The 17,398-nt window shown below is 42.6% G+C and overlaps 1 long non-coding RNA gene across 1 annotated transcript; it reads right to left on the reverse strand.

Annotated features, from left to right (window-relative positions):
- Nucleotides 1-5,741: 5,741 nt before the first annotated feature.
- On the reverse strand, nucleotides 5,742-9,917 carry LOC117348485. The gene is made up of 3 exons (XR_004536999.1): nucleotides 9,858-9,917; nucleotides 7,519-7,631; nucleotides 5,742-6,460 (listed from the first exon to the last, which is right to left on the reverse strand). It is a non-coding gene; the product is annotated as an uncharacterized LOC117348485 (long non-coding RNA).
- Nucleotides 9,918-17,398: the final 7,481 nt, after the last annotated feature.

The raw sequence follows: 17,398 nt of genomic DNA on the forward strand, positions 1-17,398 counted from the left end.
ATGTGGGCCCACCAGAAGAGGAGCGATGGAGCCGGATGAAGAGGCGGAGAGGTGGGCCCACCAGAAGAGGAGTGGAGTGGAGAGGAGGAGTGGTGGTGGTGAGGAGGAAAAAAGGAGGGGGGGGTTATGCTGCTTTTAATAATATATATGTACCTGTTAGAGACAGCTCTTAGAGAATATTCAGCTGAGGAGAGCTGTCTCACAGGTACATATATATTATTAAAAGCAGCATAACCCCCCCCCCCCCTCCTTTTTTCCTCCTCACCACCACCACTCCTCCTCATCCGGCTCCATCGCACCTCTTCTGGTGGGCTTGTCCCCACCTTGAAAGCCTATCCCACCCCTTTGAAGGCCTGCCTTTCCCCCCCCCCCCCCCAAGTTTACCTTCCAGCCAGAAGAGCCTGCAAGCAAGATCGCAATGTTAGCGATCTTAGTACCGCTTCAGAGCTGGTTCCTCCGTCGCGGTCCTGCCTCTTCTCTGACATCAGAGAAGGGGTGGGACCACCCTCACTCCTGCTTTAGGGGGGGGGGGCGAGGGGGAGGGTCAGGCGAATCGGGAAGCCGTTTTTTTTTTGTTTTGAATCGATTCACACGAAGTGAATTGGTGAACTGATTTGAATCATGAATCAGGTAGCACTACTGCATACTGAGTATATATTGTAAAAACTCAATAACTGCAGATGGGCCGATGCTATGTTTTCCCAACCTCTGGGCCAGCGATGCTTTCTCACTAGGACCTTTTCGGAACTTCTCCATGTCCTCTTCTGGGCTTAAGAGCGCTGCAGAATAGAGAAGAATAGGTAGAGAAAGACCAGTTCTCAAGAGCTGCTGGTGGCTCAGAGAATAAATGTCCCCGCTTAACGTGCAAGTAATCAGGGGTTTAAATCCTACTTATTACTTTAATTTAAAGACTATATTAAAATACAAGAGCCCTTAAGTTGCTCTCTTATAATGAATGACATTTTCTAACATATAATAAAAAGTTTAATGGACTTAGAGTTTGAGTAGACTATAACTCTAGTTTAATTCTGTCAGGTGACATATCTCATCTTTCCCCCCAATACACAGCCAGTGTCTCATGTCTGATTGCTGTTGAATGCATTCAGTGGAAAGGCTCTGTACGGTGCCTGATTTTCAAGGGACAGGGAAAGGAATCCTCCAGGTCTGATCCATCAAAGAGATCGCTGCGGCACTGACGGTCCTGAGGCTTCAGATACAATCCTGAGCAGATAGGAGATTTCAGGTGCTGGAGATGGATTTTATCTCTCCTTCCTGTGATTCACAGGAGAGAAGATTGAGGAAACAGAGACGGTGTTAGGATGAGACCTTCCAGGTGAACCTTCTTTATTCACAAACATGATGCAGAGACAGGTGTAAATTAGTTTGTGTGCTATTGGAGATATATACAAACATCTCTATAGAGCAGGGGTGTCAAAGTCCCTCCTTGAGGGCCACAATCCAGTTGGGTTTTTAGGATTTCCCCAATGAATATGCATGAGATCTATAAGCATACAAAGAAAGCAGTGCATGCAAATATATCTCATGCATATTCATTAGGGAAATCCTGAAAACCCAACTGGATTGCGGCCCTCGAGAAGGGACTTTGAGATCCCTGATTTAGACTGTCTCTTAAATTCCATTAACTCCGGAGGCGTAGGAACTGGATAACAGGAAGGTTGTATTTTAAATGGTACGGATGGAAACTCTCAAACCACAACAATGTATTATGTTCAACTGTTTTTTTGTAAAGTGTGGTGTACAGCTTATTATCAGATTTATCTATCCATAAGTCCAGAAATTCAATAGACATAGTATGATATTTCAAATCAAACTTCAGATGTGGATTCTGGACATTTAGCCGGCTTGTGTTAGGAAGGTATATGCTTTAGAGCAAAATGGGACGAACACTGTCGTGATTAAAGACACAGAAAGCAAAAAGTGCACACAGGCCCCCCTGAACATGGTATTATGCTTTCTGGTTTCCATTCTTCTACAAACAAAGGCACATTATGGAACACTTGGCCAGTTATTCAGCACCTAACTGGCCAAGTTAACCACATACTGTAAACAGGACCACATAAACCTAGGCCATCTTTAGGTGGCTCACCGTAACTGGTTAAATGCTGAATATGGCCATATTTTTCCAGCTCTGTAGACCCAGAAATTCAATGCAAGAGCCTGGACATGGATCAGCATTGAACTTCCAGGAATAAGATGATGATAATCGGCAAAATGTTGATTGCCGTCAGCTGAATATCGGGCTCGATATTTTTAGAGACCGAATGTAGGGGAAAAATGAGTCGGAAAATCAATCTGCTGCAGAAACAACCTTTTTTTTTTTTTTTTTTTTGCATTTTCATTTTGTTTGCAATTCACAGTGACTCTTCATCATACCTATGGATCAATATCCACCCTCTCCCCCCCCCCCCCCTTTTACAAAGCTCTAGTGCAGTTTTTAGCGCCAGCTGCGGCAGTGACACCTCTGACGCTCATAGAATTCCTATGAGCACCGGCGCAGTTACCGCCACAACCGGTGTAGAGAACAGAGCGTTAGCCTGCCCCTGTGTCATCTAATGTGAACTTTGACCTTTAACATGATCTGACCTTTTTTTTGTATATTTATTTGATTCCTCAGCCACCTCCCACTCCCAATTTGGATCTTATTGCATGTCTAAAGCAATGGGATTTTCTTTGACTCCTATTCAGCTACACAGGCTCTCTGATGTACTAGAGCTGACCAGTACGAAATGGTCATTGGGGATTAAAATGAAGAGCTCTACTACTATTATTAATTATTTCTATAGCGCTGTCCAGAGTCACAAAGAAGACGGTCCCTGCTTGAAAGAGCTTTCCTTTTTTACGCTCCCAAACCCAACTACCACTTACCCACTTTGACCTTGAGTGCTAACTTACTGTAGGTCAACCTATCTTGAGATATTATATATATTCATATCTCCAAACACCAAGGAAACATTGAACTAACTTTCTGAAAACTTGTGAGTTTCTGCTAAAGTTTGACAATCTTTCCACAATGCTACAAAATAAATCATGTTTATTCATGCCTTTAATAAATCTTAATCTTCCAGTTTCTCACAGTGACTATGTCAGCTGAACAACTCACGGGCCAGCCCTATTGGTAGTGGCTGAACTGAGGGAAGTCTTTAGGCCTGTTTACTAAACTGCAGGAAGCAGTAAAGGGGCAATTCTATAAAGAGCGGTAAAACTTAGGTGCCCAAAATCTATGCACTAAAATAGTATTCTATAATGGCATTGAGACACTCAGATTCTGTAACTGAACAGAGCCTAAATTGAGATTAGGGTATCTAACTTTAGGTGCTAAAATTTACACCAGTGACTCCCACACATCCACAATGAATATGTATGAGTAGGTAGGGTTACCAGATTTTCTTTTTGGAAAATCTGGACCCCCCCCTAGGCCCGCCCCTAATCCTGCTTTCCTAGACCCAACCCCAGCCGCCAGGTGAGAAAGCAAGCAAGCAACTCCCATCCACTGTCCTAGATAAAACCCTTCTCCAAGTAATTTATGTGAATTTTCTGGCCAAGTAAAACCATACAGGAAACTTACCAGACTCTTGCCTAATGATGGCAGGTGCCCAAACAGTGTCTGTTCTACCTTCAAGGCACAAAAGCCAAAGGTCAAGTACCAGATGAGCCGGACAGAGACTACACTTGTGGTACTTTTTTTAATCTAGAGAGGTATTGGGAAACACTGGCACTCATGAGGTATAACAGTCAGGAAAATGCAAAGAAAGACATTATAGCTAATAGAAAAGATTAAACTTAGATATGTATAGATGTCCCTAAAGTAAGAGATCCTCAATATTACTAAACTTAGAATATTTCCCTGTACCCCCAGAAGTATCTGGCATAGTAACCTAGAATAGAATGAGGGCTAAAGTTTCGACATCTATTTTACCTGGCCCCATGGCTAGACACCTTGTAGCAACTAGTGTGACTGGTCAAAATGTGAACACTGATTCTTTTTCAGGGGCATCATTCAGCCCTTTAGAGCATGCTCCACCTCCTTCTCCAAATACAGCTCGAGGTAACAGTGACCCAATGACTGGGTTTACTTCTCTTCTGACAGGTTCACCTGCGCAATTAGCATCCTCCCTATGGACCTTTGGGGAGATGCCTAAGGCTCTATCCCTTCACAATAAGGCCTTACTAGCACAGAAGTCCCGGGAAGAGCCTCAGGATGCTTCCTTATAAGATTTGTGGGTGATTAATACTAGCGTGGAAGGGCTATTGCAGTCAGTGGTAAATTGAAATATTACATTTTCAGAAGTAGTGGTGCAGAAATTAGAAAATGTGGATGATAATTTGAAAGTTCTGGAGAAACGTAGTGTAACAACTGCATCCCAAATTACAACTTTGCAAGCAGTTTCTTCTTCATCTGTTACGGATTTACATCTTATTCATACTCAATTTGAACTCATGGAAAACATGTTGAGGGCAAAGAATCTACACCTAGTCAATTTTCTCAAAACTCATTTGTTAACATCAGATATTTTGTTAGGTAACTATTTTAAAGAAGTTTTGAAACTGACTGACGCAGAAACTTTGCTCCAAACAAATTCTTACTATATCCCATAGTAGAGAAAGGTTTCTGCTGATACAGAACAGATCAATTGGAACCAAGAGTTTGATCTGGCGGGTTTCCTTGAAGATTCAAAGGATACAATACAGACTAGATCAACCCTATTGGTGACATGTGCAAGGGAAATAGATAAATTTTTAATAATGAAAGCTTATTTTCAGAACAAACATTTAAAGTTCTGTGGAGATAATTTTTAATTTTTCCAGATGGCACCACGGCAACTCAGTCGGAAAGGAAGGCTTTTTTGGATCTGAAACCTAGAGTATTAGCCTTGTAAGCTACATTCTAGCTTAAGTTTCCATGTAAATGGATCTTGAAATGTAAAGATTGTAAATATACATTTTGGGATTAAATACAGCTTGAACAATTTTTGCAATTGCATGAAACTAAAAAGTAATATCCATCGGACTTCAATAGGAAAGCACCATTGATAGTTGATTTGTTTAATCATGATTATGTTTTAAATTTTCTTGCTGATCAGGTTACTTTCCCATGATGTGAACTAGAGGATTTGTAATAAGGAACTTTATTTATTTATTTTTTTAATTTCCATGTAATATCCCTTCCTTGTTATTATATGTAATAATAATGTTTAAACTCAATGAATAATAATTTTAAAAAACACCTAGAATTGAATGCACTAAGATTATAGAATAAATGCAAAATGTAAACCCTAAGAAACCCAAATATACGTATAATAGGTAAAGATGACCCATGTGAAGGTGATGACAGCAATGAATGCACGCAAGACATATTTTTTTCTTCTCTGGGTACGGTACAAGAACCAAGTTTTCAAAATAAAATTAAATCGTTAAAAGAACTCATGATGTGTCACCAAATAATAAAAATGTAAAACACTGCCACATGAGTGACAGGCCTATAACCTACTACAGGTGTCACAGTCCATAAAAATTCAGGATAAACCCCATAATTCACCCTATTCTTATCTCCTAAAGACCTCCACTTCCCGTAGGTAACTCTTTACCCAATGTTTTATTACCTTAAAAATTTTATGTCATCGCTTATTCTATTCCTTCAAATTTTGAATGTAATTCTTGTTTTAGTTTGGATGTAATCCGCCTTGAACCGCAAGGTAATGGTGGAATAGAAATCACTAATGTAATGTAATAAACAAATAGTTATTGTCAGAGAACAATGCATGAGACAATGATAAAGAAATCAACAGCTAACAAGATATCATAATGGGCCTATTGGATTACACAAGAAAGCATAATTAAAGTTCAGAAGTATAATTCAAAGAGGGTAAATTAAGGTATAATGGCAATAAACGTAGAGGATCCTTTGAAGATCTGCAGTGCTACTATAAATAGCTTGCATGGTGTAGGTGTAGTTTTTGCGGAGAAAAGAAATCATAAATCAAGTGTTTCTAAACCATAATACAGGTTTGTTAAATTATAAAAAAAGGAAAAGCACAACAGTTGCGCAATTAAGAGAAAAATGTGAAAATCCAGATAAATTACATAACTAATGTTAACAGCTAAACAAAGTAAAATCTCTTAACAATAATGCATAATAAAACATATGACAACCAATGAAAATGTAAAGGAAGGTGTGGACTGGCTGGTAACTTGTGCAAACTCTTCTGACGGTAGATTCACAACAGTCTCTGCTTCTCAAATTCTCAACCGTAGGAGTGAGCATGATCAAAATCAGGAGTAAACAAAAGTTATTATCTTGACGTCTTGTGAAGCTTTAAAGGTCCTTTTGATTGGAGTCATAAAAGGTCAGTGAAATATGACTGTCCATAGATTTCGTGTATGTGGTCTGGATAGGTCCCTTGTCTGCCTGATGCAATCTGCATTCCTCAGCTTCTACCATCTATAACATAAACAGAGGCAAAACCACATTAATACAATTTCCAAATGACCCACTCTTAAAGTGCAAATTCATTAATATTTAAAGGAGAAAATTAAACTTTCCATTTGAATGAACTACTGTCACTGTAGAAGGTTCCTATCCCTAAGAGCTTACCTGTCAAAAGATAAGTTTAACCTAACACTCTGCTCAGTGTCAGCCCTGCCGTACAGTTGATAATTGTCAGCATGTTCTGTTAGCTTAACCAGCGTCGGCAAAAGCCTATGGAAGATTACATCCATCATATCTAATCTTGGACATACCTAGATTACATCCAAATTATCAGTATTTAAGAGTAACAAACAAAGGACCTAAGATGTGCTAAGGTCAGGTAGTTAGGGAAGAAAAAGACCCCAGCTACAGTGTCAAGAGTGAATCTAGAAATTTAACAGTAACTCCAATTTATGCAGACAATTCACACCCCACATGGTATTTACCAGTATTTCAACCAATTTACAGAAAGATATGGGTACATAACTTCTATTGTTGTTATTTTCTAAACCAAGTCTCAAATTTATAAATATAAGAGATTATAAAGATAAGAGGTTAAAATCCTTAGTCTCTCTCTAGAGCTTTTGACCATCTCCTCCTTCGCTAAATTCTCTTCAGACCCATCCATCGGTCACACCCAAGAAAAACACACATTCATGCAGGTAGACAGTCCTTTCTCTCTCACACACAGAAGTCTCTAAATCCACTCTGTATTCATATTTCTAATGTATTTTTCTTGTAAGCATGGTATCTCTGTTGGAATAAATCTTTTTCTGCACAAAATATTCTTTCACTGTTAGCTATCATTGACACTGTTTTCACTTCTGAACAAAGACACACCAAGTACCTTCAACAAATCTTTCCTATGAACCTTCTCCTCATCTTCTGCCCGATTCCCACTAAAATATCCCTTACAATCAGGTCATAATTCATACGCACATACCTTCGTGACATATATCTCACAAAACTTTCTGTTTTTTTAAATGACTCCTGCTTTCACATACGTGTGCATTCTTTATAAGTATCCTTACCTGAATAGCAGGCATTTTCCCACGTCCTGCTCTGAACGGCCAGAAGAACATCTTCTCATATCTTTCCTTCTTCTTATGCTTCTGAACAATCACAATCGAACAATTTCTAACTCCTGTAGGGTGAACACATCTAACTGTTCAAATCTTTCTTTAACTTTACAGGTCTAATTCCTCATTCTCTTACTGTAAAAAATCAACCTCACTTAACATTAAACTCTGTTTCCTATAAAGTCATACAAATTTTGTTCTTATCATATTAGGACCTTAATTTCCCAGTATTCAATCTATTGCCTCTCTCTCTCTCCTTAAACTACATGGTCTATTCTTTTCTACAACTTGCTTGCATTCTCTCATTAAAAAATTCACATCTTGCACAAATCAACTTCCCTTTCTGTGCAATTTTTTGTATAATTCTCCATTCTGTTCCCCTCTTCCACCTCTGCTAATCCACAGAAGTAAAACATATAACACTTTTATTTAATTCTTTTTCCTAATGAACTCTATTATTTATCAATATATCAATTTTTTTCTCTGTTAGGGGTTTGTTTTTTCCTTCTCACTGAAAGCAAGATAAAGACACTGCTCATTAAATAAATGCAAAAATCAGAAACAAATTTAAAATTAGTCATGGCAACTCCTTTTCTAAAAACCTACGATGCTGAAACAAATCTTAAAATCTACCTGTGTTATCTAATTAGGTTAACTATTTGCATATAATAATAATAACTTTATTCTTCTATACCGCCATAGTCGTGAGACTTCTAGGCGGTTCACACCGAAGAGAGCTGGACAATCAGCGAGTTACTTGTGTTGAAGTCCGGGATACAGTATACAGAAACTTACAAAAGCATACAGAATCTTACAAAAGGTCCAGGATACAACGTGTAGGATCTTACAAAGAGCATATGGAGTCTTACAACAGGCAGTGAAAATACAGCAAACAGAATCTTATAAAGGCAGCAGAATATAATGTTATACATTTCAGATTTGAAAGCAGTTCTGTTTAACATTATAGATGTATAATGTAGAGAAATGTAAAGTCTTGCATGTAGGAAACAGAAACCCGAAGTACAGCTATACGATGGGAGGGCTGGTAATGGGTGAAAGTAGCCTAGAAAAAGACTTAGGGGTAATAGTGGACAAGACAATGAAGCCGTGGGCACAGTGCGCAGCGGCCTCTAAGAAGGCGAATAGAATGCTAGGTATTATCAAGAAAGGTATTACAACCAGAACGCAGGAAGTTATCCTGCCGTTGTATCAGGCGATGGTGCGCCCGCATCTGGAGTACTGCGTCCAGTATTGGTCGCCGTACCTTAAGAAGGATATGGCGATACTTGAGAGGGTTCACAAAAGAGCGACACGATTGATAAAAGGTATGGAAAACCTATCATATGCTGAAAGATTGGAGAAACTGGGGCTCTTTTCCCTGGAAAAGTGGAGACTTACAAGATCATGAAGAGCATAGAGAAAGTGGAGAGGGACAGATTCTTCAAACTTTCAAAAACTACAAGAACGAGAAAATTAAGAGGGGAGGAATTCAGAACCAATGCTAGGAAGTTCTTCTTCACCCAAAGGGTGGTGGACACCTAGAATGCGCTTCCAGAAGGTGTGATAGGACAGAGTACGGTATTGGGGTTCAAGAAGGGATTAGATAACTCCCTGAAGGAAAAGGGGATAGAAGGATATAGATAGAGGATTACTATACAGGTCCTGGACCTGATGGGCCGCCACGTGAGCAGACTGCTGGGCATGATGGACCTCTGGTCTGACCCAGCAGAGGCACTGCTTATGTTCTTAATTACTGTCCTCTTCAATGAATTCAATGGAAGTAAGATCAGGACCGGGTTTGGCTCCCTTACAAAACTGGAGCTTTTTGTAAGCTCTCTTCAAGGTCAAAGAAAGGGAGAGTGACCAAGGCATGATTCTGCATACTATCATATTTCTGAGCTCAAAGGCCAACCTGACACATCATTCTAATTTATTCAAAATAGTGATAACGGAGTACAGAAGTGACCTAATGGTTAGAGATGCAGGTTCAGCACCCTGAGGTTGCAGCTCTAAGTCAGTTAATACTCCATTACCCCAGGTACATTAGTCAGAAATATGAATGTGAACCCCTTAGGCTATAAGCAGTGTATAAATACTAAAATAAATAAAAGTAAAATCAAATCCTGTGCAAATAATAATAATAACAGTTCATATACCGCAGGACTGTGAAGTTCTATGTGGTTTACAATGAAAAGATGCTACAAATTGAGTAGAATTAACAAAGTTAAAGGTTAGTGATTAATAGCTCTAGAGATCAGTTATTGTGCACTAAGATTGTACAGGTCAATTACCTAAATACTTCAGGAACAGATATGTTTTTAGCTGTTTCCTAAATTCCCCATAAGCAGTTGTTCCAGGTCTTTACCCCATAATGCTGCCTGATGTGAGAAAAGATGTTGATGATGTCTTTTAAATTTACATCCTCTAACCGGTGGAGAAACAAAATTCAAGTGTGAGCTTCTCTTATGTCTGTTGGTTGAGAAAGAGAAAAGGTCAGTTATAATAAGGGTATGAAGATAAAAAGCGACCTAAGGAAGAACATGCATGAAGTGAGACAGGCATGAAATGAAACCATGAGAAAGGGAAGAAGGAAAAGCAAGCTGAAGGCACTGATGTCCTCACCTGCAACATGTCCACCATCTTCTTTAGCTCATGAGGTTTGATACCTGACGCTTGTGCAGCGTGAAACCTTTGAAGTTCTCCACCATTGATCTGCGTTTCTTCATTTTCAAGGAGCTTTTCCAGGATAACACAATATGCACGGAGAATCTAAGCCATGTAGAGCGGGGAGAAAAAAATCCTGCCGTTTCTTCACTGCATGGCTGTCCCACTAGTGGGATGGACAGTTAGTTTAACACCTACAAAACATCTGTCAGTTTCCAAACCACACTTTTTCATAATTAAACATTCTTGTAGGGATGGTGGGGATGAAGCCAATTTCTGTCATCACTACTGGCCAAATGAATTCAGTCTGCCTCCAAGGAGATACATGTGGCTTAAATGTGCAGCATGGTATTAGGATGGGATCAGGACCTTTGGAAGCAGTGGCAAGGGTGAGAGGCACCCCTCCCGCACATGCTCCTCTCTTCCCTTCCCCTGTACCTCTAGTTGTTCACTACCGCAACCAACAACTTCAACATGCTCCTCATGACCACGTCCTCTCTCTCTGACATCACTTCCTATGTGTGACACCTGGAAGTGACATCAGCAGGAGCTGACACGGTCACGAGGAGCGTGCTGAAGTTGTTACTCATGGCGGGGAAGGGAAGGGGGCGTACATGTGGCTGGGGAAGGAGTGGGACGAGGTGAAGGCATTTGAAAGGGATGGGCTAGCCCCCTGGAGTACCAGAATACCACATTGCCTCTGTCAGTTTAGTAGCTGCAGTCATTGGTCACAGCAGTAGAAAGGGCCCTCTTTAACCACTCGGCTGCCTTAGTTACCTGCCTGAATTCTTTGCTTTACAGACTTTGATGATAGAAATTTGCAAACAGATTTTCCACTGGTAAATTGGTGTTCACTCATGAATATTGCCCTCCTCCCCCACCCAAACCACAGAGAAAAGTATGCATGCTGTTGCCATCATTTGAATCTTCCCTACTGGGAAAAGGAGCGACTGGGGGCTTGCTTTGCAAGATATGTGTATATGTCTGAGGGGAGCAATGAGCATGCATACATCTGCAAACTTTGTGGGAACATATTGACCTATCACCCCTACCAAGGCGAGTTTCCCTTTGAAGATTAGCTTGCAGGAACTCAATTTCCCTATCCTGTCCCTGTGAGTTTTGTCGCTGTTCCTGCCCCATCCCTGTAAGCTCTACCTTAACCGCACAAGCCTCAAACACCTATGATTTTAAAGTTTTGAGGGTTGTGCAGATGAAGACAGAGCTTGCAGGGATGGGAAATAGAGTTCCCGCAGAGGATGGGGAAAAATTTGTTCCCGTGTCATTCTCTAGTACAAAGTACCCATGACTAAGTACTAAACAACATTAAAATCTGGGCTTAGAGCATCTTTGCATGGGATTTTTCTGCTTCACAAACCAAGATTTAATGCAGCAGATTTACCCCCCCACACACCCTTTTACCAAATCGCAAAAGCGGTTTTTAGTGCAGGCTGGTGCGCTGAATTCTCTGCACTGCTTCTGACACTCATAGAGTTCCTATGAGCATCGGGAGCAGCGCAGAACATTCAATGCACCGGCCAATGCTAAACATCGCTTCCGTTGCTTTGTAAAAGGGGGGCTTAGTGCTGCTTTTTTTTTCAGGTCCTGGCCTCATTTTCCCAATAGCGCATATTAATGCGGGAGCACTTACCACCTTCTATTTAGGCAGTACTAGTGCTCCTGCATTAACTCATTGTTGGCAAGTTAGAGCACAGTAATGAGAACACGCTAGCTGGTTAATGTTTTCATACCTGTTCTTCTAAAAGGAGAAATTAGGTTCTTACCTGCTAATTTTCTTTCCGATAGCCTGTAGACTGGTACAGTCCTTACGAATGGGTTATATGCCTCACTGCTACCAGCAGGTGGAGACTGAGAACAAACTTGTATATCAGGATAGCTTCCCCTCTTGCAATCCAGTCTGCCGAATAGCCATGCAGGACCTAGGAAAGACTTCAACTGAAAACAGTATAACAGGAGTGGAAAAAAAAAACAACAAATACTTAACTACTGTTGGAACATATGTAGAACCGAATCCTGGTATAGAAAACATCCCCACAGCTTACCAGCTAAGCCAGCTGAGCCATAGCCGCTGTTCTTACTTCTCTCTGGCCCTAGAAAAATTCTAGAAGCCGTAGAAAAAACAAAATCTGCATGTGAGCAAAATCAAAACCCGCAATCACCGCACAAAGACAGATAGGGTGAGGGACTATACCAGTCTACAGGCTAACAGAAAGAAAATTAGCAGGTAAGAACTTAATTTCTCCTTCTATATCATCTGGTAGACTGGTATAGCCCTTACGAATGGGAAGTACCAAAGAAGTACCCATTAAGGGTGGGACCCCCGAAGGGCTGACACCAGAACACGTTCATCGAATACCGCGTCTTGACACGTTTGAACATCCACACGGTAGTGTCTGACAAAGAAAAGCAGAGAAGACCAAACTGCAGCCTTGCAAATATCTACTGGAGGCACTAAAGAAGACTCAGCCCAAGAAGCTGCCTGACCCCTAGTGGAATGAGCCTTGAGAAATTCTGGAACAGGTTTCTTCTACAGAAGTAAGTGAAAGCAATAGTCTCCTTGATCCAGCGCACAATAGTAGCCTTAGAAGCACCATCCCCCTTACGAGGACCCGCTAGAAGGACAAATAGATGATCTGATTTCCTTATCTCCAGGGTCCTCTGCACATAAGAGCGAAAGACCCAACTGACATCCAACTTGCACAACTGTCTCTGCTCGGAAGAGCCCTCCCAGCTACCCAACACCGGGAGGCCCACTGCCTGATTGACATGAAAAAGAAAAACTACCTTTGGCAGAAAAGAAGGAACAGGCATCAAAACAACCCGCTCCCTAGAAAACTCCAAGAAGGGAGCCCTACAAGAGAAAGCCTGCAGCTCAGAAACACATCTTGCTAAAGTAATGGCCACCAAGAAGACCGCTTTAAGAGTAAGGTCTTTCAAAGAACAGTCACCCAACTGTTCAAAAGGAAGGTGCACGAGAACTGACAGAACCAGATTTAGATCCCAAGAAGGAACAGAGGGTTGTACAGGAGGCTTGAGTAATTTGGCCACCCGCAAGAAGCAAATTCCATCAGGAATAGCAGTCAAACGCTGACCTTTCAATAACCTCTGAAAGGCTGACAAGGCCGCAAGATGAACCCGGAGAGAAGACCAAGCCAGTCCCCTATCCAGGCCATCCTGTAAGAACTCTAAGATGTTAGGCAGGGAAGTGTGAAAAGAGACCAATCCACGCGCATCACACCACTCCTCAAATAGATGCCAAACCCTCACATAAGCCCGAGAGGTGGAAGGCCTCCGGGACCCCAAGAGAGTTGAGATCACTTTATCTGAATAGTTTTTCTTACCTAGGCGACCCCTTTCAAGAGCCAAGCCATAAGACAGAAGAGACCCAGATCGAACATTGGAATGGGACCCTGAGTTAGAAGACAGGAGGCAGATGTTGGATTATGGGAGGTGCAGACAGAGGGGGAGAGATCCTGAGGAAGAACAGAGAGATGGAAGGGGACTTGCAAGCAGAAGAAAGACAGAGAGAGAGGCCTGGACCAAAGGGGAAAGACAGGAGGCAGTGGTGCAGACAGAAGACACAGAGGGGGAGAAACCCTGAGGAAGAACAAAAGATGGAAGATCATAACAGAGGAGGGAGAGAGAGGGATGTGATTGTAAGCAGAGAGAGAGAGAGAGAGGCCTAGACCAAAGGGGACAGACAGGAGGCAGATGCTGGACTATGGGAGGTGCAGACAGAGGGGGAAAAACCCTGAGGAAGAACAGAGAGAAGGAAGATCATAACAGGAGGGAGAGAGAGGGAGACCTGGAACAAAGGTTGTGGTAGGAACAAAGGAGAACTGACACTGGATCTGGGGAGGGTAAGCAGAGAGAAAAGAGAGAGAGAGACCGGGACCCAATAAAAACAGACTCCTTTTGCATGTTCTGCTTAGTTTCTACACAGCAGGGCTGCAGAGGAGAAACTTAGTGACAAAAGCATAGCTCAGTCCAGATTTAATAAATATTTTTCCCACAGATACAACAAAGATCAACTCAGTACGAGTCAACCTTGCCTTTGGCAATATACTCCGATAATACATTCCTTTAATACCAAGGCGCATGCTGTGATGACCACATCAGCATGAATTTTGTGAGATAATACCAGTTGGATAAACTACATTCATATGATTGTTGCCTTAAAAGTAGAAGACTGCTGTGAGAGATTTACTAGCAGTGGCCTTGGAGTGGAAGAGAGAATCTCCTCCTTACTTCAGCGATCACATAACTGTGACAGCAACAAATGACGCCTCCCATTCCCATCTGTGGAGTAGGCGTAACTGTGTCAGATTCAAGTTAGACTTGAATTAAACAAGTCAGTCACTTAACTAGAGCAAAACAAGTTATAATTTTAATGCTAATTTCATTTATTTCTTGATCAACAGAAGACGCTCAGAGCTTACACATTCTAACGTAGAAATTTAAAATTACAATTATGTACAACACCAGCAATTTACACACACAACAGAATCAAACTGGAAAACAGAGGGGCCTCTGTATCAAAGCCATCGTAGCTGTTAAGCTGCACTGGCTGCCTCATTAATACAGGGCATTAGCAGTTTGATAGGGTTTTAAAATTAAAATTTTATTTTTAAATGTACACATCTAAAAATTTAAAGAACGTACAGAGATGGAGGTACAAGAAATAGAATACAAGAAAAAAACAAAACACACTAGCCCACATCAAAGGAGGAAGAAATACAACTTTTAAGGAAATAAGAACAAGAAAAATAATTAGGCTATAAAATTAACATGAAGAGGGTGCTGAAAAGTTCTCAGTAGAGAATGACATGGGGACAAAGTTTTCCCTGTCCCCATGGGAACTCATTTTCCCTTCCCATCAAATTCTTTTCCTGTGCCTGCAAGCTCTGTCCTCATCTGCACAAGCCTCAAACACTTTAAACTCATAAGTGTTTGAGGCATGTGTGGTTAAGGCAGAGCTTACAGGAATGGGGCAGGGAATGGGGCAGCGACAAAACTCACAGGGATGGGGTAGGAAAATCGAGTTATAATAATAATAACCAATTTATATACTGCAGGGCCATAAAGTTCTATGCAGTTTACAAAAAAATTTAAAAGATTACAATTAAGAGAAAAGGTTAGATAACCAAATAATCTATAATAATAAAATGCTAAGTGCGCCTGCGCACTCTCGCCGCGTGTTCCCTGGTCCTGATCTGTCGGGATGTGGTGGCAAGAGTGCCCGGCAAGAGATGGCGCGGAGTGAGGGGCTGGGACTTAGAAGAAGGAGAGCATGCCCGGGATTCGGCCGGCCCCGGCCAGGCAAGACCCCCCCTTCCCTGCCGCACCCAGGCCCTGGCGGTCCCCGCCGGCAGAGGTGGAAAGACAGCTCCGCGGCAGGTTGGCGTGACAGCGGCATGCGCTAGATGGCGCGGAGTGAGGGGCTGGGACTTAGGGGAAGGAGAGCAGGCTCGGGATTCGGCCGGCCCTGGCCAAGCAAGACCCCCCTTCCCCGCCGCACCCAGGCCCCGGCGATCCCCGCCGGCAGAGGCAGAAAAACAGCTCAGCGGCGGGTTGGCGTGACAGCGGCATGGGCTGCGCCCGCCTAGCACCGCGGAGCGGCCCAGACCAAGGCGGCCGACGATTGGCTGGGGCGACGGCGCTCAGAAGCCCCAGCTGGGAGCGCAAGACTGATAGGTGGGCGGGCGCGCGATCATGAGAGGAGCCACAGGAAAGTTAAACTGGTCGGGGCTCGGGCTGTTCGGTCCATGCAGGCTCCTAATGCTAAGGAAAAAAAAAAAATCACAAAGCTCCTGGGCAAGGTAAGCCCCACTAAAGCAGAGCAGGGCAAGATGGAGATGTATTCAGAGCAGCCACAGAATCTGGGGAAGACTGAGGCAGCAGAAGATCTGGGGTAGAGCAGGGGAAGTTGGAGCCCCACATGCCAAGCAGAAGAGAATCCTGGGTATTGTATAAGTAAAACCTGGATCCTCTGTTGACCTGAGTGAATCCGGTGGATCCAGAGAATCTGGCTTTTACCCAGTTCCTCTCAATCTCTACTTTTAAGGATAAGTTGATTTACATTTATAAATCTGAGTTATATATGTTAAACTGGCACCTTAGACTTCTTATTCACTCCCAAATCACTTAAAATAAGAATGTAAAGCTATGTATTTATCAACTGTGCACTGCTGGAATTTTGGAGCATTCTTTGATATGTTATACATAGTAATTAATGTCAAATGGCCTTTTCCTTTCCTTTTCCATCACAGTGCCAGCCCCTTCAACTTCCTTGTCGGTTCCATGACATTCATCCAACCCTATTTCAGATTCTGCACTCAATCTGTTTGGGCAGGATCTTTTCCTTCTCTCTCTACTGCCTTCCTCACCTCACAGATTTCTCTTTTCCACATCTCCTGCTTGATGCTCATTCCCTATCACCTCTTCCTCTTGCCCCCCTGTACTCCAACCCCCTCCCCCTCGGTTCACTTCCAAGCTTCTTCTTTGCCTACACCTAAATATGCCCCTTCGCCTCAAAAGGTGATTTCCAGCTGGGGAGGGGGAGGGGAAGCGGATGGTCGGGGCCCTGGCTGTTATAAATTGCCATCAGGGGGAGCAGAAAAGAGGTGCTTCTGGATAGGGGAAGAGGTGCTGATGGACATGGGGGGGGGAAGAAAAAGGAAGGGAGGCCTACTGCTGGACAGGGGAGCAGGAAAGAGGTGATGGACAAGGGGGGAAGGTAAAACAAAGGGAGAAGGGCTGCTGCTGGATAAGGGGAGCAGTGAAGGGGTGCTGGTGGACACAGGGGAGGTAAAAGGGAGAATGGACAGGGGGAGCAGCCAAGGGATGGTGCTGGACAGCCGAGGAAAAAGAAAGAAAGAAAGAAAGACAGAAATACAGAAACAGCCTAAGGAGAGAGAGAAAAAGAAATAGACAGACACACACACATATATTCTAGCAGCTCTCTGGCTTTCTGGCTGTAAATCCACCACCCCGGTCCAGCGTCCCACCCAGCCCTACCTTTAAATTTATCTTCGGCAGCGGCAGTCAGGTCGGAAAAAGGAAGTCGCGTAGGGAGGGGTGCGGGATGCGGCAGAGGGAACTTTCACAATGGGTGCAACTGGGTGGGCCTTGAGGCGGCTGTCGGTGGAGG

Source organism: Geotrypetes seraphini, chromosome 14 (genome assembly GCF_902459505.1).
Source record: "Geotrypetes seraphini chromosome 14, aGeoSer1.1, whole genome shotgun sequence".
Taxonomy (NCBI): domain Eukaryota; kingdom Metazoa; phylum Chordata; class Amphibia; order Gymnophiona; family Dermophiidae; genus Geotrypetes; species Geotrypetes seraphini.